Source organism: Castanea sativa, chromosome 1, assembly GCF_040712315.1.
Source record: "Castanea sativa cultivar Marrone di Chiusa Pesio chromosome 1, ASM4071231v1".
Classification (NCBI taxonomy): domain Eukaryota; kingdom Viridiplantae; phylum Streptophyta; class Magnoliopsida; order Fagales; family Fagaceae; genus Castanea; species Castanea sativa.
The window spans coordinates 69,475,563-69,481,416 of NC_134013.1; the positions used below are offsets into that span (position 1 = coordinate 69,475,563).

At 33.5% G+C, this 5,854-nt stretch overlaps 1 pseudogene; it reads left to right on the plus strand.

Annotated features, from left to right (window-relative positions):
* Nucleotides 1-3,609: 3,609 nt before the first annotated feature.
* Nucleotides 3,610-4,505, plus strand: LOC142633044 (histone H3.2-like; annotated as a pseudogene).
* The last annotated feature ends 1,349 nt before the right edge of the window (nt 4,506-5,854 follow it).

The window sequence follows — 5,854 nt, forward strand, 5'->3', positions numbered from 1 at the left end:
TCAACACTACCACATCATCAACCATGTCGTCTATCATACCTATAAATTTGGGTAATTATTAAAAGAGTTAGTCACATTTGAGCATTTTAGGATTTATATTTTATAGTTGAGTGGTTAAATTCATAATTTTTTAGTAGTTTAAATTGTTGTGAATCTAATGTATTGGGTCACACTTATTAAGAAGGAATTTTCTAATAGTTTGGTTCTAAAGATGCAATAGTTTTCCTAACCTGCACTAAAAAAAGAAGAAAAAAAAGAAGAGGAAGATAAAATGGAAAATATTCAAATATTAAAATCACTTATGTATGATGGGGGGCTTTGTAATATATAATTTTAAGTTAGCTTTGAATTTGAATTTCCTAATCATTGTGTTCCTATATTAATGTTTATTGTTGCTCAAATTCAAATATTTTTTATTAGGGCAGTCCTCCCCCAGTCCCATACATCCTTTTATCTGCAGGTAAACTTTATTCAGACCGGTTAGTCTTTATTAATTAGTACAACCATGTACAAACATTACCAACAGGGTATTGCAACTTTGGGCTAACATTGTTATGGCGGGCATATACTATAATATCAAAAGAGCTTTTCAAGTAACCTGACCGCCAATAAGGTTTTACTAACATGGCCTCCATATTGGACAAGTTGAAAGCTACAATTGTTTATAATCATGTAACCAAAATGAAAGCCATGCAGACAAAAAAACCTAGGAGGGAAGGTCGCTAGGACGTAAGCCATGTTTTCCGCTATAAAAAAAAAAAAAAAGATTCTGGACATCAAGTCATAACTTGTGCTTAGTGATCATCTGGTGAAGCTAGCATATATGCACAATTTTGATTAATGAGTCAACTTAAGGCCAGCTGTAGATATATCTCTAATATCAATAATCCATGCATGCATGAGCTCTATATATACCACAGTCCATAGATGATTCTTCACTCCTCAAGTCAATTCCAATTGTCTTATAGCTTACTTCTGATCCTTTTTCTACAATGACTTCTAAAGCTGTGCTCTTTTTGTTCACCACTCTTCTTTTGGTCACCACAAGAGTATGCATCTCTCTCTCTCTCTCTCTCTCTCTCTCTCTCTCTCTCTCTCATAACTAGGTTTTTTGTTTATAAAAAAAAAAATGCTAAATTTTATCTTTTTGTTACTTAGTTGACAATTAAACTACCAAAAATTACGTCTTTAATCTGTTTCATATTTAGCAAATAAACTACTGAAAACTATGCGATACGATGCTTATTTGCTCCTTATGGATGGTTATCCTCATTCATGTTAATGTTTGTCCTTTTTTGTAGGTTTCATGTGACAAGGAACGCTCAGATGCACCTACTCATGCGCCTTCGCCAAAGGCACACCCACATCCACCACCACATCAACATCATCGTGAGATTGCACCATCTCATGTTCCTCATCATGCAAAGCCACCCACTCATGCACATCCACCAAAGGCACACCCTCATCCACCACATCAACATCATCGTGAGAATGCACCATCTCATGCTCCTCATCATGCAAAGCCACCCACTCATGCACATCCACCAAAGGAACACGCTCATCCACCAAAGGCACACCCTCATCGACCACATCAACATCATCATGAGAATGCACCATCTCAAGCTCCTCACCATGCACATCCATCCACTCATGCACATCCACCAAAGGCACACGCTCATCCACCACACCAACATCATCATGTGAATGCACCATCTCAAGCTCCTCACCATGCACATCCACCCACTCATGCACATCCACCAAAGGCTTGAAAGTTTGTAATAAGTATCATAAAGGTGTGAAAATAATTTGTTTTTCCAGTGTACTTTCCACTATTTAATTTTCCTCAGGCAATAAATTGGTGGTGTTAGGCCAAGAGTTGTATAACATGGTGCTGAGCCTACTAAATATTCCCGGCCATTTACTATTTCAGATAATAATATATTTACCAGATTTTCTTTATAAATGAATTTCCAGAGTCCTTTCAACTTTATATATGCCAATATATTGTGACTTGTCCACAAATTGTGATCCTCTTTCTTCCGAATATTTTTATTTTGATAAATACAATTGGAGGTGTTTGCTTCAGATTTTTTTTATAATTAGTAATATTTTTTCTTATACCATTGCAACAAGAAACAAACGCTAACAAGTTGCAGATTCAGGCAATTAACAAAATACTTGGTATATCTTGCCAGGTACAAGGCATTTGAATATTACATTTTTTCATCTCAAAAAAAAAAAAAAAAAAACATTTTTTTAAGTACTATAATCCAAATTATATTAATGTATTTCCTTTTAGTGGAGGTGGAACTGAATCAATTCCACATGCCTTATTTAATGATAAAACTTCACTAACTGAGTTAATTGAAGAATCACATTCTCTATTCTTTTACTTTAAATTAGCTTTTAAAACTATTGTAGATCGATGGCATAAATACATGTCTCAAACTCACATTAATTTCTAGTTGTAACCCATTAACACTTATTAGATAATGGAAAATATAAAAAACTATAATTGAACCAAGCTATTTATGAGCAGTTTGAACTGAGCTAGGAAAGAATATTTGTTTATTTTTGTTTGTTTAGCAAAGAATAAGACAAGTTCTAGCCAAGGTTTGGCTTGATTATTAAATTAGCTAAGCTCAAACTTAATAATGTGTTTATGAACAAACTTATGAACGTAAATTCAATTTAAGTATATCAAATATTATATATTTATATATAGGGAAAAGTTAACAGATGTTTTAAGGGCATTAGTTTATGATATATTTTTTTTAAAAAAATTATTGGAAAAACAACTAATTTTTTTAAAAAAAGTTTTTAAATTTCCAATAAAAATGGTATCAAAATCTTCCTAAAATTGGTCATTAACAGCTGCCTTAAGTGCATATGTTAACCAAACTCTTATAAATATAGATATAATTATATGGTATTTAAATTAGATTTTTTAAGTTTGTAAATAAATTCATACGATATCAAATTATTAATTATAATTGTTCAATAATATAAACAATCAAATTTTAGTAAATTATATATAATTTTTTAAAAAATAAGGTCAAAGAGTCTTATTTGTATAAACTCATTAATAAAAATGATTTTATCTAATTAACTCAAATAATATGATTTCACATAATTAAAATTAATTATTAGTATAGATTTGTGAAGGGGTAAAAATTTTTAGTTATGGTTTTACTATAAATGAGAGAAGAATAAGTTGTATAAATGAGAAAATAATAAGTTGATTAAGTGTGGTGTGAACAAGTTCAAACTTATTCAATAAGAAAATAAACCAAGTTTAAACATGTAAACTTCTAATGAACTCAAACTCGGCTCATATTTAATATAAAGGGGAAATTATACTTTACCCACCTGTGGTTTGCTCAAAAAACAATTTACCCACTTGTGATTTAAAAATTGGCACTTTACCTACTTATGGTCTAATCTGTTAACCCAACATTACCCACCTCTGTGCCTGCCATTACTCTAACACTATTCCACTCAAAAAAACAATAGCAATTGGATCAAAACACTTTCCTTTGAGGAAAAAAAAACCCCTTTACCCGTATACCCTTTGTTCAAGATTGTGGTCCTCTCCATCAAGATCAACCCATGAAATTCTTAGCATCAAGAGAAGATGGCAGTCTGATCAAAACCCATGTGAAGGATATTGAAGATTTTCTCTCTTCATTTAAACAACAGGTGCGATTTTGATAGTTAGGGTTCTTGATAGGTGCAATTTAAACAACAGGTGCAATTTAAACAACAGGTACGATTTTAAACCCCTCTATTCATTACTGGTAGGTTACTTGATAGAAAAATACTGAGAGTTTCTGCTTTGATAACCGCTTTACAGTGAAATAGAAAAACATGTAGAGATGGAAAATGTAAAAACAGAGACAAGTATTTTTTTTTTTTTTCACTAGGAAATAGAACAATGAATAAAGAAAAAGGATCTACTAACCGCTTTAAAGTGAAATTTTCTTGTAGATTTTTTTTAATATGCATATTCCGTTAGGAACCTGTAGAAATTTTCAATTGCTAAAATTTTCACTAGCAAACCGCTCGCAAATCCACCGGCAGAAAGGCACCAAGGAATCAATTGGCCAGTGGCCACCAAGGCTGCTCGGAAATTTGCTCCGGCCACCAAAGGAGTGAAGAAGCCCCACAGGTTCAGGCCAGGAATCGTGGCTCTCCGTGAGATCCGAAAGTACCAAAAGAACACTGAGCTCTTGATCTGAAAGCTCCCATTCCAGCGCTTGGTTCGTGAAATCGCTCAGGACTTCAAGACCGATCTCCGATTCTAGAGCTCCGTCGTGGCTGCGCTACAAGAGGTCGCCAAGGCTTACCTTGTGGGACTCTTTGAGGACACCAATCTCTGCGCTATTCATGCTAAGAGAGTCACCATCATGCCTAAGGATATTCAGCTCGCTAGGAGGATCAGAGGTGAGTGTGCTTAGAGCGAAGGGTTTTGTGTAGATAAAGAAATTTGGGCAGATCTATGTGTTTCAGGGTATACAGGTAAAGGGGGTTTTTTCTTTCTCAAAGAAACATGTTTTGATCCAATTGCTATTGTTTCTTTTTTAGTGGAATGGTGTTAGAGTAACGGCAGGCACAGAGGTGGGTAACGTTGGGTTAACAGATTAAACCACAGGTAGGTAAAGTGCCAATTTTTAAACCACAAGTGGGTAAAGTGTTTTTTGAGCAAACCACAGGTGGGTAAAGTATAATTTTCCCTAATATAAAATTAAATAAACAATATTAAATCATTAATAGTTGCTTAAATTGACTTGTTTATGGCCCTAAATTATCCTTGTGACATGTGTCAAATATGACATCATTTTTCTGGAGTAAACAACCCTCACTCTCTATTGGGTTAAGTTAACTTGACCCCGGTTAATTAATTCAATTACCCAAGTTGATTAATTAGGTCAAATTACATGCTAATTGTGGAGGCACCAACAAATCACCAAATAAGCTAATGCAGCGAAAATTAAATTGACACGACGATTTATTGACAAATGGGGAAAACCTTTCGCAAGGCAAAAACCCCACTAGGTGAATTTAAGGTCGCTACTCCCAAGAATCCACTAATCAATAATCAAGCAATTACAAGTATGAGGAATCTTACCACTACCATGGTCTATCCCAAAATACCAACTCACAGTTGAACCTTCGCTCCAATACCCAATTAGACTTAATCTTATAGTAGTCTTCTTTCCTTTGATGCACAAATCTCCAATTTGTGACTAACTTCTTTACACGAATCTTAGTACGTGACTAACTCCAGTAACTTGAATGGTTGTTGTTGGCTACAAAGTTTTTCACTTCATAAACGATGAAGATCAAGAAACACTTGATTACAAAACCCCATGGCATACAAACGTAGTAGCTTTTCACAGAGAAAATTATAAGCTTGGTCTCTGTATTTGTGTGTGACGGGTCTTAAAATAAGGCTTATATATGTCTGAGGTTTTGAGAATAGAAACCTTAATCATATAATACAGCATGGGCCGAATTTCAGATCTAGAAATTCTGAAATCATAATTATGAATCAGCTTTTCTTCACTTATTTCTTAGATCAATCTTCATGACTTTAAAGATATCACTTGATATGTTAGAGTAACATACTTCCATTGGTTTTCACTGTTCAAAGAACTGGAGAAGGGAGAGGTTCAAGGTTTTTAAAGTCGGATCGAGGTTCAATCGAGGTTGAACTGTGATGACGTCAAAATTAATTTAATATTAATTAAAATACAAATAAATGTATTAAATGTGTAAAAATATGGAAATTTACCCTTAAAATAATATTAAGCAATTAAAACAACTTACAAATGAATTTTCTTTATTTTTATAA